Genomic DNA, 17,583 nt, shown 5'->3' with positions numbered 1-17,583 from the left:
CCTTAAAGGCCGTGGCAGCAGAGGTGGGGGGCAGTTCTTAATCTTATACTTATTGCATTAGGAGGCTACTGAAGGATTTTATGTTGGAGAGCAATGTGATCTGATTTATGTTCTAAAAGATTATTTAGACTTGTCTGTTCAATGTTAGATTTTTCAGTGCTGGGTTCATAACAGATGCTCGATAAATATTTTATTGGATTAATAAAGAACCTGGTTCCCAGAGAAAGCAGTGCAGTGCAAGCCCTGAGGAACTGGGCCCAGTCCCACTCTGTGCAGGGGGCTGGTAAGCTTGTTGGCTTTTCTGGGCAAGATTCGTTAAGTCAGTTTGTTCATTTATTCATTCATTTCACTAATTCAGAGGACATTTACTGGGTGTAGCCCCTGGGGTGTCCACACCAGCAGAGGGAAGCCTGTGATTCTGTAAACACTCTAGAAACCTCAACTGAAATGATGTCCTCACTCGTCTTTTCTTTGGAGGAGGAAATTCTCAGGGCAGCTAGGGAAGAAAAGGACTTCCCTGGTGGTCCAGTGGCTAAGATTCCGCACTCCCAATGCAGGGCACCTGGATTCAATCCCTGGTCAGGGAACTAGATCTCATACGCTGCAACTAAGGATCCTGCATGCCACAAAGGAAAAAAGATCCCGCACGCAGCAACTAAGACTTGGCTCAACCAAATAAATAAATAAGTATTTTTTAAAAAATAAAGGGGGCTCATACTCTTATTAAGAGGTCTTCTCTTTTGGGGTGGAATAACCAGGGCAGAAGGAGATAATCACTGTTAGGGCTGGGACGTCCTTTATTCATCAGTTCATTCAGCTCCTTGTGTGGAAGAGGAAACCAAAACCCTTGGAAGCACGGGGGGCGGGGCATCGATTGCTCAGGATGACCCAGAAAATTGGTTCACAGTCCAGGAGACCCCAGCCCCCCAGCTGCTGCCTAGCTCTTTGCTTCATGCTGCCCTGAACTGTGCTGAGCTTAGTCGCTCAGTCGTGTCTGACTCTTTGTGACCCCACGGACTGTACCCCACCAGACTCCTCTGTCCATGGGAATTCTCCAGGCAAGAAAACTGGAGTGGGTTGGCATGCCCTCCTCCAGTGGATCTTCCCAACCCAGGAGTCGAACCCACGTCTCCCGCATTGCAGGTGGATTCTTTACCATCTGAGACACCAGGAAAGCTGAAGCCCTGGACACTCACCCTTAAACCAACAGTTTAAACACTCTAAATACAAATTTGGGGCAGAAGATGATGGTCTTTATTTCGAATGAAGATGCTTTTTTGATTAAAAAACAACCCCAGAAAGATAGTTTACATTTAAAGAGAAACGGTGAAGTGCAAAGGTTTAGAAATAGGAATTAGGATTTCTAATTATATAGCACTTGGGACCACATGTTTATGAAATCTTTGAAGAAATGCTTTATAAATAGGTCAGAACAGGCATCACAGTCTTCATGAGTATGTTTGCTGGGTGTGCTTGTTTAGCACTGGGCCCTGATCTTCTGTAGTCTTGAACTCTAGTTGCATTTTCTTGTGTAAATGAATCATCTCCAGCTAGACTGCAAACAGGGCGTTTTTTTTTTTTTTTTTCTATTTATCATTCCCTCTCCCTCCGTCCCAGTGTCTAGTGTAGGGCCAGATACAGGAAGTTTGCTTAATAAATCCATTTCATACCCAGCCCCTCCCCGCACCTCCTCCCTCCAGCTTCACCTCCCCTCCTCTCTGTTTCTTCGCCTTCCTCTCAAGCCCTCCTCACCCTTGCTTCCTCCCTTTCCCTCTTGCCTCTTTCCCTCCCTCCCTGCCCTTTTCTCTTTCTCACCACTCTCCTCCCTTCATTCCATAAACATGTCTACTGCAAACCAGTGCCAAGGGCTTACAGGCACTGGGGATTCAGTGATGAGCAAGGGGAACAAGTTTCTTCTTCTCTGTAGCTGTGTGTCTGCTTGGGGAGCCTGGGCACTAATCATCTAGACGTGGGGGTGCTGATAAAAGTATCTTTATACCATGTGGAGTGAGGAATGCAATGGAGGGGGCGCATGGTGTCAGGGGTCAGGGAACACTTTCCCGTTCCTCCTTGCTAGAGCAGAGACCCAGAGGACAAGTAGGAGACAGCAGCTGAAGGAGGGGAGCAGGTGGAACATGGATCAGCAGAGGGAACTGCATGGTTCTGGGAAAGCCTTGGGCAAGGGGTTCGTGGCTGGGTCTTTGGAGGGATGGACAGGAGATCTGCATGGCCAGAGCAGAGAAAAAGTGGGAGAGGAAGTGGAGAAGGATGTGGACAGATCAGCAGGCAGGTCAGGCAAGGTCTCAGGGGTCCTGGGGCCAGGGAGCAGGAGTAGGGGAGAAGGTGAAGTTTTGGTGTTTTTCTTTAGAGTGGTGGAAATTGTGGAAGGGGTTTAAACAGAAGAAAATCACACTTGGAATTCATTTCTGGAAGGTCACTTTAGACCAGAGGGATATGTGGCTCCATTGATGGGGGTGGGGATGTAAGCTGTGAAGGCCCGCTCTCCACCCCCAACAATGGCACATGCCATATCCTGATAGAGAAGGTCCCCAGAGTGACGTGTTGAATGGCGAAAACCAACTGCGAGACAGTGTCAGAAAGAGAGGTGGATCAGAGTATGCATTTGGATTTACATGTGTTTGATTAAGGACACACTGGGAGGATGAAGAAAAGATACCCCAAGAGGCTATACATTGATCGTGTGTATGTGTGGGGCAAGATGTATGGGGACAGGTGTGGTCTCCCTGTGTGCCTTTAAAAAAATTTGTTTTGGGTCACTACAGAGCATTGAGTAGAGTTCCCTGTGCTATAGATGAGGTGCTCATTAGTTATCTATTTTATGCATATTACTGTATGAATGTAAATTCCAATCTCCCAATTCATCCCACCCCCCGTTTCCTCTTTGGGTGTTCATATATTTTTTTCTCTACACGTGTGTCTCTGTTTCTGCTTTGCAAATAGGTTCATCTGCACCATTCTCTTAGATTCCACATAGATGTGTTTCTCTTTTTGACTTACTTCCATCTGCGTGACAGTCTCTAGGTCCATCCATGTCTCTGCTAAAGGAGAAGGGAATCCAAAACAGAGGGGATCTATGTATAAGTGGATTCACTTTGCTGTGCAACAGAAAATAACACGACATTGTAAAGCAGCTGTGAAAAGTGCAAGTGAAAGTGCAAGTTGCTCAGTCGTGTCCGACTCTTTGTGACCCCATGGACTGTACAGTCCATGGAATTCTCCAGGCCAGAATACTGGAGTTGGTAGCCTTTCCCTTCTCCAGGGGATCTTCCTGACCCAGGGATCAAAGCCTGGTCTCCTGCACTGCAGGTGGATTCTTTTACCAGCTGAGCTACAAGGGAAGCCCTGATTTACTTCACTTAACATGATAATCTCATTTTAACATGACCTCCACCAATGTTGCTGCAAATGGCATTATTTCATTGCTTTTATAGCTGAGTAATATTCCATTGTATATATGTACCACATCTTCTTTTTCCATTCATTTGTGGATAGAAGTGGCTTCCATATCCTGACTATTGCAAGTAGTGCTGCAATGAACATTGGGATGTATGCATCTTTTTGAATTAGAGTTTTCTCTGGATATAAAAAGTGGAAACAGTGACATATTTTATTTTCTTGGGCTCAAAAATCACTGCAGATAGTGACTTCAGCCATGAAATTAAAAAACCCTTGCTCCTTGGAAGAAAAGCTATGACTAACCTAGACTGAGTATTAAAAAGAGACGGTCTGACAAAAGTCCATAGCTTCTAGTCAAAGCTATGGTTTTTCCAGTGGTCCTGTACAGGTGTGAGAGCATGGCCATAAAGAAGGCTGAGCGCTGAAGAATTGACACTTTCTCATTGTGGTGCTGGAGAAGACACTTGAGAGTCCCTTGGACTGCAAGGAAATCCAACCAGTCAATCCTAAAGGAAATCAACCCTGAATATTCATTGGAAGAACTGATACTGAAGCTGAAGCTCCAATACTTTGGCCACCTGATGCGAAGAGCCAACTCTTCGGAAAAGACCTGATGCTTAGAAAGATTGAAGGCAAAATGAGAAGGGGACAGCAGAGGATGAGATGGTCAGATAGCATACCAACTCCCTGGACATGAATCTGAGCCAACTCCAGAGGAGCCTGGCATGCTACAATCCATGGTGTTGCAGAGTCCAACAGGACTTAGCAACTGAACAACAACAAACAATTGGATATATACCCAGAAGCTGGGTTGCTGGGTCATATGGTAGTTCTTTTGCATTGTCTGAGGAACCTCCATGCTGTTTTCCATATGGCTGTACCAGTTTACATTCCCAGCAGTGTGGGAGGGTTCCCTTTTCTCCACACCCTCTCCAGCATTTGTAGCATGTGAACGCTTTTATGCTGCTTTGACTTCTGAGCCACGTGTTTGGCTCATCACTCAAAAATTGAATAAAAATGAGCTGAACTGAGCTCTAAAAGCAGTTATGAATTTTGGAGTGGGGCGAGGGGAATAGAATGTGAGCTGTCAATCCGTGATGGGAGATTCTCACTCTCCTTTCACTCTCAGCAGATTTTCTTTTCTGTATCTGATAGTGGTGAGGCTTTAACCATTTACTGAATAAACAGCCTCTTGATCTCATACTTCCTCCTCTAGCCAGACTTTTGTCATAATAACAGGAATTCATCAACATCTTACCTTTAACAGTTGTTAAAGTGTTGCCCCCCTGGAGGGTCACGGTACGTAACTTGTGTTGAGCACGTACGTCATGCCGGATGCACATTTCACTTTCACAATAACCTGTCACCAGCGTTTTGTGGACATGCAAACTAAGACGTGCAGAGGTGAGCTGATTTGTTCGAGGCCCTTGGAGGTTAGCCTGTGGAGGGTAAGATGGAGCATTGGGTAATTAGACGGCTGTGTGCTAGGCACTGACCAGGTCCTGGAAATACCCTGATGAATAGAAGTCAGGTTTTGCTCTTTAGAGATCACACTATCCAAAGGGAATGACAGAACTTCCACACGTAACTGTTATGTAGTGTGACAGAGGCTTTAAGCTGGGAATAGGCAAGGCCAAAGAAATGGGAGAAGGGAATCAGGGAAGGCTTCCTGGAAGAAGAGAAGATGCTATAGTTATACATAACTCCTGTGTGCATATAGGAGTTTAATAAGACAGGGAGAGCCTGGAGGGCATTTTGAGGGGAGGCCAATCCAGGGAGAGGAAACAGCACATGCAGAGGCCTGGAGGTGGGAAGTGGTTGACCATGAGGGAGGAAATATGGGAGCCCTTGAACTGCCATGGAGGAGGAGCTGAGTGGGGACCTTGATACCATGCACGGGGTTCATGCCATTTTCCTCCAACCAACCCCTTATAATGTATGACTTTTCCTGCTGGCAGTATGTCCCTTTGCCTTTGTGATATGTCTGTAGTCAGCTCCCAAGATTCATTCTTTGCTTAGCTGAGTTGTTGCTATGTGTCACCCTCGGAGCTGGAGGTTCAATGGCAAAAATGAGGTGATGGTGTCATGGGTGAGTCAGGCATGGACATAGATAAATTGATATCAAATGGATGTTCATAAATGGCATTATACAAAGAAGTCCAGGAATGGAGCATATAATTAGGGACAGGAGGTGGTTGGGAGGACTTCTTGGAGGAGGTGACTCTTGAGCTAAGTTTTAATAGATGAGGAGGCCTTGGTTGTGGGAGTGGGGATAAGCTAGTTTGGCCTCAGAGAAGAAGGGACAGCAGGGACAAAAGTCCAGAGATATGATGAAATTAACTGTGTGTGTGGAGCCAGTGGAGTGGCCAGAAATAAAACTGAGATGGGAGTTCCCTGGTGGTCCAGTGGCTAAGACTCTGTGCTCCCAATGTAGGGGACCCAGGTTCAATCCCTGGTCAGGGAATTATATCCCACATGTGGCAAGTAAGACTTTGCGTGCTGCAAATAAAGATCTTTCATGATGCAATGATATCTGATGCAGCCAAATAAAATAAGTAAATAAATATTAAAAAAAAAATTGAAGAGGTAATGGAGCCCAAAAGGCCTAATAAGGTGTTTTCATGAGGGAGGAGGAAGAAGGAGAAAGAAGGGGAAGAAAGGTGATATCCTCGCATTCTAAAATGCTAATAAAACCAGAGCATCCGGTAAATCAGACCATTGCACTAGAACTGTTCCCCTGGGGAACAGCAAGTGAACTCACCAAGTCAGGTTTCGGCCAAGCCCTGTGAGTCGAGTGGCTGTCAGGTGTGATCACACATCCCTGCCAGAGCTGGCCTTTCTCTGCTGGGGAGTTGTATCGTCCAGCCTGGCTGAGACTGAGAACCCAGGGCCTCCACTTCAGGCCAGTAAGAGTAATTAAAATGGGATCAGTGGTTGCCATGGCAACATTGACATCCGTGCTCCCAGCATGGAGGCCTCTGGCCATGGCCAGACTTGCCTCCTGAGGACTGACACCTGGCCCCCCTTGCCTGCCCTGGCCAGGCTCCCTACCAGACAAGCAGGAAACACCCCACACGTCCCAGCCATCATGTGCCAGCACTATCCTGTTGTCACTTTATGCATGTGACCTTGGGTTCTCAAGACAATAGCCCTAGGAGGCAGGAGGGGTCAGCTGAGGCCAAGAGGGGCTCAAGGATCTGCTCAAGGACAGTGGGAACCAGAGTCTGCAAAGTTTTGTATCTGCAGGATACAAAACTGCAGAGCCTGGGGTCATTAGTTTCGGGCTTTTTGACCTTCCTCACCGTTACTTTTCAGACCCACAGTTGTGAGAATGACACTTACCACATTCACTTCTGTTATGGACTAAATGTTTTTGTCCTCCCAGAATTCCTATGTTGAAAGCCAAACCCCTAATAAGATGGTTTTAGGGAGTGGAGACTTTGGAAGGTGATTAGGTTTAGAGGGGTTCATGAGGGTGGAGCCCCCACGATGGCATTAATGCCCTTATAAGAAGAACAGACATCAGAGCTCGCTCTGCCATGTGAGGTCACAGCAGGAAGGTGGCCACCTGCAAGCCAGGAAGCCTTTATGGTGAACCGAATCACCTGGCACTTTGACCTTGACCTTGGACTTCTTAGCCTCCAGAACTGTAAGAAGTAAATGCCTATTGGTGTAGTCACTCAGCCTATGCTATTTTGCAATGGCAACCTGAGCTAAGACAGCTAGCCTTTAACCTCCTTCCTTGCATGTGTGCATGCGTGCTCAGTCGCTTCAGTCATGTCTGATTCTTTGTAACCCCATGGACTGTAGCCTGCCAGTCTCCTCTGTCCATGGGATTCTTCAAGCAGGAACACTGGAGTGGGTTGCCATGCCCTCCTCCAGGGGATCTTCCTAATCCAGGGATGGAAGCCACGTCTTTTATGCCTCCTGCATTGGCAGGTGGGTTCTTTACCACTAGTGCCACCCAGGAAGCCCAGCCTTCTTCTTTGCTGCTGCTGCTGCTAAGTCGCTTCAGTCGTGTCTGACTCTGTGCAACCCCATAGATGGCAGCCCACCAGGCTCCCCCGTCCCTGGGATTCTCCAGGCAAGAACACTGGAGGGGGTTGCCATTTCCTTCTCCAATGCATGAAAGTGAAAAGTGAAAGTGAAGTCGCTCAGTCATGTCTGACTCTTAGTGACCCCATGGACTGCAGCCTACCAGGCTCCTCCATCCATGGGATTTTCCAGGCAAGAGTACTGGAGTGGGGTGCCATTACCTTCTCCGGCCTTCTTCTTTAAAGTACCTCAATTTCCGTTTGGAGAATTTTGTTCCCTTCATTGGCTGCGTCTTGGTGGGACGGACTGTTGATGGTCACGTGACCACGTTGGGCCAATCAGAGTTCTCCCCAGGCCTGGCCTCTGCCCATTCTTACAGTCCAGCATATTCTTTCCACAGGGCGCTCGGGGAGACAAGGAGGGAGCTTGGCTCCTGTCATCTGATCCCAACCCTACTTCCAGTTCGAGTTCTCAGCCATTCCATCCTGTGTAAGCTGCTGCTCGGGGTCCATCCAATCATGTCTGTTTCTGCTTCAGTTCCCCACCATCATTTCTGTTCCTTGCAGACAGAGGTTCCCCAAGAAGGGTTAGCCTGGCTCTGGGAACTTAAAAAAAAAAAATCAAATATAGTTGCTTTACAATGTTGTGTTAGTTTCTAGTGTATAGCAAAGTCCATCAGCTGTGAATACATATATCCCCTTGTTTTTGGATTTCCTTCCCATTTAGGTCACTGCAGAGGTATTGGGTCCTTTCAGTGCTGTTTGTTTTTGTTTTAAATCAGCTTTATTGAAACATAATTTACATGCCAATAAAATTACCCATTTGAAAGTGTACAGTTCATTTGCTTTGGTATATTCATGAAATGTGTATCCATCATCACTGTCTTATATTAGGACATTTTCGCCATCCCCAAAGAAACTCATAGCCATGAGCAGTTATCCCTTTAGCCCTGGAAATTACTGATTTACTTTCTACTCCATGGATTTGCCTATGGCAATGGCACCCCACTCCAGTAGTCTTGCCTGGAAAATCCCATGGATGGAGGAGCCTGGTGGGCTGCAGTCCATGGGGTTGCGACTGAGCGACTTCCCTTTCACTTTTCACTTTCACGCATTGGAGAAGGAAATGGCAGCCCACTCCAGTGTTCTTGCCTGGAGAATCCCAGGGACGGTGGAGCCTGGTGGGCTGCCGTCTATGGGGTCGCACAGAGTCGGACATGACTGAAGCGACTTAGCAGCAGCAGCAGCATATTAAAGAATCACATGATATGTGGCCTTTCGGGTCTGGTTTTACTTATTTATTTATTTGGCCATGCTACATGACTTGTGGAGTCTTACTTCCTTCCCCAACCAGGGATTGAACTCATGCCCTTGGCGGTAAAACCACTGGACTTCCAGGGAAGTCCCATGGTCTGGCTGGCTACTTAAGCTTAGAGTGTTTTCAAGGCTCATCCATACTGTAGCACATATCAGTATTTCATTGCTCTTTTAAAAACTGTGGTTAAAAAAACACAGAATGTGAGATCTACCCTCTCAACACATTCTAAGTGAATTGTAGGCATGATATTGTATAACTGATAACCAGGACTTTTTCTCCTTCCATACTTGAAATTTCATACCTACCAAACACACTTTTTTTTAAGTTTTTTATTATATTTTTTAACACCCAAATCATTTTGTACTGAGGTTATCGCGGGTTAACAATGTTGTGATAGTTTCAGATGAGCAGTGAAGGGACTCAGCCATACATTTACATAAATACCACTTGTTTTTAATCGTTGGCTGAAAGCATGTTGTGAGATGAGCATGAATGTGTGTGCATGTGATGAGCAAGAAGAGTGGGAAAGGTGAGGGATGCGAGGGACATCTCTGCAGGACCCAGGATGGCGGGGGGGAAGCAGACAGAAGCAAGGCAGCAGCCTGGATCTTTCCTGCAGCCTGACTGGGAATGGGAAATAGTGTCAAAAATACATGCAGCATGGCCTTGGCCTTCAGGGCCTCATAGTGTATCAGGAGAGCTGTTGACAAGGGCATAAATAACCATATCAGAGCACATGTGATAAGGACGTGAGGGAGACAAGATGGGTGGTGGGGATCCAAAGGAGGAAGAGATTGTTCAGTGGGGGGGATAATTGATAGTAACACAGTAACAATGATAAGAGGTAGCATTTATTGAACTTTTATTGTCTGCCAGGTGCCTAACTTAATGTTTTACATGCTGCTGCTGCTGCTGCTAAGTCACTTCAGTCGTGTCCGACTCTGTGCGACCCCATGGACTGCAGCCTACCAGGCTTCCCCGTCCCTGGGATTCTGCAAGCAAGAACACTGGAGCGGGTTGCCATTTCCTTCTCCAATGCATGAAAGTGGAAAGTGAAAGTGAAGTCGCTCAGTTGTGTCTGACTCTTAGTGACCCCATGGACTGCAGCCTACCAGGGTCCTCCATCCATGGGATTTTCCGGGCAAGAGTACTGGAGTGGGGTGCCATTGCCTTCTCCTTTACATGCTGATGTCATTTAATTTTCATAATAACCCTAGGAGGTAGCTACTCTTATTTCTCCCATTTTCCAGATGGGGGCTACCGAGGCACAAAGAGGTTATATAAGTGTCCCAAGGTTACAGGGCCAGGAAATGGTTGGGTGGCATTTAAACCTTCCCTTTCCGGCTTCCCAGCCCATGGTGTCACAAGGTATCATGGGGGTAGAGACTTTGGTGTCGCCTTGTGAAAGGCAGCCTGAGAAAATTGATGCCAGCGTCAGATAATACTTGGGCTTCCCTGGTGGCTCAGTTGATAAAGAATCCTCCTGCAATGAGGGAGACCTGGGTTCGATCCCTGGGTTGTAAAGATCCCCTGCAGGAGGACGTATCAACCCACTCCAGTATTCTTGCCTGGAGAATCCCATGGACAGAGGAGCCTAGCAGGCTACAGTCCATGCAGTTGCCAAGAGTCGGACATGACTGAGCGACTAAGCACAGCACAGCACAGATAGTACTCACCTCAGGCAGAAGGTATTAAAACAAGCTTTTTCACATGTTTTGGGTGTTGTAGCAGAGAGAAAAGCACTCATGTAATCCCTTCCCTCTAGTCTTCACCAAGGGGGCTTCTGGAACCCTTCAAGTGACAGCCTTATAATTAACTAAATGAAAAGCTCCCTGCAAACAAGGAATCTTCAAAGGGCTACTGCTTGCAGACTAATAACACTGACAAATCACAGTTTTATTTGAACAAATTTCTGCTGAAGTTGGGCCAGTTCCCAGACCTGCCCTGGCTATGTTACGAATCAGTCCACTTCCAGATCTAGCCCAAGATGCTGTGTTTGAAAAGAATTTTGAGCCAAGATATAGTCAGAGCTGATCTTGAAGGAAGCAAGATTGTTTCATGACCACAAGCCCAAGACCTTGGACTCTGGCAGGTAGCTGCAAGTATCTGTTGCCTGAACAAATAAAAATGATTCAAAGGTGATTAATTCTATGGTGCATCATAGATATGACATGAACCAAAGGGGTGATGGTGTATCTGTCAAGATCTTGGGGTTTTCTGCGTGTCTATTCAACAGAAATTCAATCTGACTTAAGTAATAGAATTGGTCAGCTGTATAACTAAAATGTCTCACAGTATTCTGGCCTTCAGGAAAGGTTTGATCCAGCCATGCCAGTGTCACAAAATTATTATTTTCGTTGTGAGAGCTCAACTTCTGGGCAATTTATGACAGATATGTTTATATAACACCTCTGTTTGAAGTCTGATATTGTGGTTTGGTCAAGGGTAATATTTTATAGACACACAATCTGGCCTGAGATGGAAAAAAATTCACCAGATTGCCAAGCTTGTGTGAAGTACAGAAGAACAGATGACCAGAATTCAAGAACGTAACAGAAAATGGAGGACATTCCTAGCTGTGTAACCTCAGAAAAGTTTCTTAAATCTCTCTGAGATTTTCCCCCTGGAATAAACATGAATAGTCATTTCTGCCCTATTTTAATGCTTTGGGGTTGTCAAAAGCCTCAACTGAGAAAATATATCTATTAGAATTCTATGCAAGTGAGCAACTATACTTAGTGATCATGGGAATTAATGGTTATTGATCATGACAGTTTCTTGTAGTAGATGCTTAGACTGATCCATTCATTTATACGTTCATTCATGTATATTATGTATATATGTGCCTTCAGGAAAGGTTTGATCCAGCAGTGACAACAAATTATTGTTTTTGTCTTGAAAGTTCAGCCCCTAGGAAATTTAAGAGATGATGTGCTTAAACTGCAACCGTGTTTGAAGTCTGTTGACATATGTCTGTGTGCTTATATGTATTTAAGATATAATTTACGTACCATACAATTTCACATTTTAAAGTTATACAGTTCATTTTTTTGGTACAGTCACAAAACTGTGAAAATTCACAGGCCATTTTCGTCACCTCAGAAACTCCATATTGATTAGCAGTCACTGCCATTCCTGCTCACCCCAGCCCCTGGCAGACATTACTCTCCTTTCTGTCTCTTTTTTATTGAGCACCTCCTATGTTCAAGGAAGAGTTGGAAATATGATAGTAAGAAAATTCTCCCAACTGACGTGGAATCAGATGAACAAACCCTAAATTATCGAGATAAAAAATGAATGGAACTGACTGTCGTTGTCATTGAGGGGGTGACTGCTGCTTTTAAATAAAAGTTTCAAAATATTTAATTAATTCATTTGGCTACGGCAGGTCTCAGTTGCAGTAGGATCTAGTTTCCTGGCCAGGGGTCAAAGCTGGGCCCCCTGCATTGGGTGTGCAGAGTCTGAGCCACTGCACCACCAGGGAAGTCGGTCAGGGGAGTGGGAGTGAATGCTTTTGCAGGCAGGGGCAGTGTAGGGTGGACCAGATTTACTTTCTCTGCCACAGCTTGGCAGCTGTGTGGCCTGAGTCTTGTTGAGTCTTAGTTTTCTTGTCTCTAAAATGCCACCCACCTCTGAGCGTTGTTCTGAGGGTAAAATGAGATGAGGCATGTAAAGAGTTCAGCATGTCATCTAGTGCATGCCTGCGTGGGAAGTTGCTTCAGTCGTGTCCGACTCTTTGTGACCCTAAGGACTCTAGCCTACTGGGCTTCTCTGTCCATGGGATTCTCCAGGCAAGAATGTTGGAGTGGGTTACCATGCCCTCCTCCATGGGATCTTCCTGACCCAGGGACTGAAATGGCATCTCCTGAATCTCCTGCATTGCAGGCAGATTCTTTACTGCTGAGCCACTGGGGAAGCTCATCTAGTGCCTAGTAAGTGATCAATAAATGGTAATGATATTATGCTTGAAGACTTTCCTGATGGCTCAGTGGTAAAAAATCCACTTACAAATGCAGGAGATGCAGGTTTGATCCCTGGGTCAGGAAGATCCCCTGGAGGAGGAAATGACAACCCACTCCAGTATTCACATCTGGGGAATCCTCTAGACAGAAGAGCCTGGTGGGCTACAGTTCACGGAGTCGCAAAGAGTCAGACACGACAGAACAACTGAGCAAGATGATGCTTGAAATGAATGATGAGGAGGAAATGGTATTTCTGGAAAACCTTGTAGTAAGTGTGAGTGCTTATCTCAGGAATTGAAGGATGGGGAAAATTTTCTTACCAAATGCTCCATTGAAACTGAGGTCTGACTTGGCACCATTACCATCTTGAGCTGGATAATCCTCTGTTGGAGGGGCTTCTTGTCTACTGAAAGACATTTAGCAGCATCTGTGGGCTCTCTCTGCTGGATGCCATTAGCATTTTCCAAGTTGTTCCAATCAAAATTGTCTCCATGCATACATGCTAAGTCACTTCAGTCATGTCCAACTCTTTGTGACTCTATGGACTATAGGCCTCCAGGCTCCTCTGTCCATGGGATTCTCCAGGCAAGAATACTGGAGTGAGTTGCCATGCCCTCCTCCAGGGAATCTTCCCGACCCAGGGATGGAACCTATGTCTCTATGTCTCCTGCATTGGGAAGCAGGTTCTTTACCACTAGGGCCAACATTGCCACACGTCCCCTGGAGGGCAAAGTTAGTCCCTACTTGGGCACCACTGATCAAAACTGAATTCTCAAGAATCCTTTGAAGAACATGTTGCTTTCCTGCATCTATGATTTTACTCACCTCAGGGACTTCTACCTCCCAGCTCTACCATGTCCAAATACCACCACTAGCCTTCAAGGCCAGGCTCCAATGCTACCTCCTTCCTGTGTCTTCAGTGTTGAAAGAGCTTCCCCCATTTCGAGTCTCTGCTGCTGCTGCTAAGTCACTTCAGTCGTGTCCGACTCTGTGCAACCCCATAGACGGCAGCCCACCAGGCTCCCCTGTCCCTGGGATTCTCCAGGCAAGAACATCGGAGTGGGTTGCCATTTCCTTCTCCAATGCATGACAGTGAAAAGTGAAAGTGAAGTCACTCGGTTGTGTCCGACTCTTTGTGACCCCATGGACTGCAGCCCACCAGGCTCCTCTGTCCATGGGATTTTCCAGGCAAGAGTACTGCTGTTAGTATACATATATCCCTCTTGAGCCTCCGTCTCAGCACCCTCCACCCATCCCACCACTCTAGGTCATCACAGAGCACTGAGCTGATCTCTTTGTTTTATATAGCAGCTTCCCACTGCTACTGCTAAGTCACTTCAGTCGTGTCCGACTCTGTGCAACCCCATAGATGGCAGCCCACCAGGCTCCCCTGTCCCTGGGATTCTCCAAGCAAGAACACTGGAGTGGGCTGCCATTTCCTTCTCCAATGCGTGAAAGTGAAAAGTGAAAGTCAAGTTGCTCAGCCGTATCCGACTCTCAGCGACCCCATGGACTGCAGCCTACCAGGCTCCTTCATCCATGGGATTTTCCAGGCAAGAGTACTGGAGTGGGGTGCCATTGCCTTCTCCGAGCTTCCCACTAGCTATCTATTTTACAAGTGTGTGTGTGCTAAGTGGCTTGAGTTGTGTCCGACTCTTTGTGACCCTATGGACTGTAGCCCACCAGGCTCCTCTGTCCATGGGATTGTTCAAGCAAGAATGCTGGAGCAGGTTGCTATGCCCTCCTCCAGGGGATCTTCCCAACCCAGGGATTGAACCCCCATCTCCTGCAGCTCTTGCATTGCAGGTGAGTTCATTACTGCTGAGCCTCTGGGGAAGCCCCTATTTTACACAAAATAGTGTATATAAGTTAATGCTGCCGTCTCAATTTGTCCCACCCTCTCCTTTTCCCCCCACTGTGTCCTCAAATTGAATCTGTAAAGCTCTTAATTTCTTTTTTGGCTATGCCCTGCAGCATGTGGGATCTTAGTTCCCTGACCAGGTATGAAACCCATAACGCCTGCACTGGGAGCATGGAGTCTTAACCACTGGACCACCAGGGAAGTCCCTAGAATCCCTAAAGCACTTTATGTTTTATATGATAAACGAGTGCCAGTAGGTACTGGGTCTGTGCTTTACAATCCTAGTCACAATCCTATGAGTATATGGCAACCTGTTAAAATGTTTTGCCTTGGGTGAAAAAAAAATTCCATGAGGATGACATCATTACTCTCATCTATAGATTTAGGAAGCCAAGGCTTAGAAAAGCTATGTAATGTGGTCAAGGTGACAGCTGGACAGTGGCAAAGCCAGGACCTCTCAGAGTTTTGGCTGCTTCTCTTACCCCACCCAGTCTTTGGGACAACCCCTTTCTTCTTTGCACTGGAATGATCTGTATACATCAATTATTTCCTTTGGACACTGTGAATCCCCTGTCTCCTTCATTTCCAGCACAGTGCCTGTCACATAAGTGCTAAGAAATATTTGTTGAATATATAAATAAAAAGAAGTCTTTAGAAGGCTTCCAGGTGTGTTTACCGAGCTGTTGAACTGGAGAAACACTCAGCTCTAGCCAAGGTGGTTAAATATTCACCTTCCGGAAGGAAGGCTGTGGTCCAGATTATCCTCTTGAATTTTTTTGCCTGATTCTAGTCATTTGGTAGAAATTTTCTGAGTGCCTCCTGTGTGCTAGGATTTGTGAAAATCTCTGGGGATCTAGAAATGAAGAAGATGTGGTCTTGTTGGTAGAAATATTTTGAAGAGCAGTTTGGAAACGTCTTGGAAACTGAAAGATGTTCATACTCTTTGAACTGGCAGTTTCTCTCCCAAGTGGAGATTCTTCTTCTTTTTTTTTCTTGTGTTGTTTTTTTAAAATAACGATAACCCTGTATTGTTTGCGAGACAGCAAAAGAGACACAGATTTATAGAACAGTCTTTTGGACTCTGTGGGAGAGGGTGAGGGTGGGATGATTTGGGAGAATGGCATTGAAATATGTATATTATCATATGTGAAATGAATCATCAGTCCAGGTTTGATGCATGAGACGGGATGCTCGGGGCTGCTGCACTCGGATGACCCAGAGGGATGGTATGGGGAGGGTGGTGGGAGGGGGGTTCAGAATGGGGAACACGTGTACACCCGTGGCGGATTCATGTCAATGTATGGCAAAACCAATACAATATTGGAAAGTAATTAGCCTCCAATTAAGATAAATAAGTTTATATTAAAATTTTATTTTTTAATTGGAGAAAAATTGCTTTACGGTGTTGTTTATTTCTGTGTACAAGAATGCAAATCAACCCCAGGTGGAGATTCTAAAGGAGCCCATGGCTGTGGGCACAGCAGGACCTGCAAAGAATAGTTATTGCAGTGTTGTTGGTAATAGTCAAAAAATCGGAAACAGCCTGATTCAGTGGTTCCCAAGCATGTCTGCATATTAAAATCACCCAGAGATGTTTTGAAAATTGTCTACATCCCATATCAAGTATATCACAATCGCTGGAGGTAGGACATAGCTGTCACTATGTTTCGAAGCTCTCAGGTAATTCCAGTGTGCAGACTCCTATGGGAACTGCTGATCTAAATGACCACTATCAGCTGAATGTATAAATAAACTATGGTATGCTTATATCATGGATTGCCTTGCTGTAATTATAACATATGAACTATTCCAAAAGATGTATACAAGAATGTTTACAGCAAGACTTCCCTGCTGGCCCAGTGGTTAAGACTCTGTGCTTCCAATGCACGGGGCATGGGTTCAATCGCTGGTCAGGAAACTAAGATCCCACATGTGGCGTGAAAAAGGAAAAAAAAAAAGGATGTTTATAGCAGCAGCACTATTTACAATAGCCAAGAAATGCTGCTGCTGCTAAGTCGCTTCAGTCGTGTCCAACTCTGTGCGACCCCATAGACGGCAGCCCACCAGGCTCCCCTGTCCCTGGGATTCTCCAGGCAAGAGCACTGGAGTGAGTTGCCATTTCCTTCTCCAATGCATGAAAGTGAAAAGTGAAAGTGAAGTCGCTCAGTCATGTCCGACTCTTAGCGACCACACGGACTGCAGCCCACCAGGCTCCTTCATCCATGGGATTTTCCAGGCAAGAGTACTGGAGTGGGGTGCCATTGCCTTCTCCAAGCCAAGACATGGGAGCCTCCTAAATGTATTGACAGTTGAATGGATAAGGAAAATGTGGTTTGTACATACACACATATAGTCAGTGGACTACTACTAAGCCATAAGAAGAATGAAATAATGCTATTTACAGCAATATAGAAGGATCTAGCAGAGAAGACACTGGCACCCCACTCCTGTACTCTTGCCTGGAAAATCCCATGGACGGAGGAGCCTGGTGAACTGCAGTCCACGGGGTTGTGAAGAGTCGGACACGACTGAGCGACTTCACTTTCACTTTTCACTTTCATGCATTGGAGAAGGAAATGGCAACCCCCTCCAGTGTTCTTGCCTGGAGAATCCCAGGGACGGGGAAGCCTGGTGGGCTGCTGTCTATGGGGTCGCACAGAGTCAGACACGACTGAAGCGACTTAGCAGCAGCAGCAGCAGCAGAAGGATCTAGAGCTGATCATACTAAGTGAAATATGTTAGACAGAAAGACAAATATCACAGAATATCACTTATATGTGGGGTTCCCAGTGGCACAGTGATAAAGAATCTGCTTGCCAATTCAGGAGACTTGAGTTCAATCCCTGGGTCAGGAAGATCTCCTGGAGAAGGAAATGGCAACCCACTCCAGTATTCTTGCCTGGGAAGTACCATGGACAGAGGAGCCTGGCGGACTACAGTCCATGGGGTCACAAAAGAGTCAGGCACAACTTAGTGACTAAACAACAGCAA

General features: G+C 46.0%; 1 protein-coding gene and 1 non-coding gene across 2 annotated transcripts in view; both read left to right on the top strand.

Moving 5' to 3' along the window:
• Positions 1 to 17,583, top strand: part of SHISA9 (shisa family member 9) — a 357,306-nt gene that overhangs the window by 56,882 nt on the left and 282,841 nt on the right.
• On the top strand, positions 5,809 to 5,881 carry TRNAG-CCC (transfer RNA glycine (anticodon CCC)). The gene has a single exon. It is a non-coding gene; the product is annotated as a tRNA-Gly (tRNA).

Source organism: Bos mutus, chromosome 25 (genome assembly GCF_027580195.1).
Source record: "Bos mutus isolate GX-2022 chromosome 25, NWIPB_WYAK_1.1, whole genome shotgun sequence".
Classification (NCBI taxonomy): Eukaryota; Metazoa; Chordata; class Mammalia; order Artiodactyla; family Bovidae; genus Bos; species Bos mutus.
Note: the sequence above shows the minus strand (reverse complement) of the source record. Positions and strands in the feature narration are given on the sequence as shown.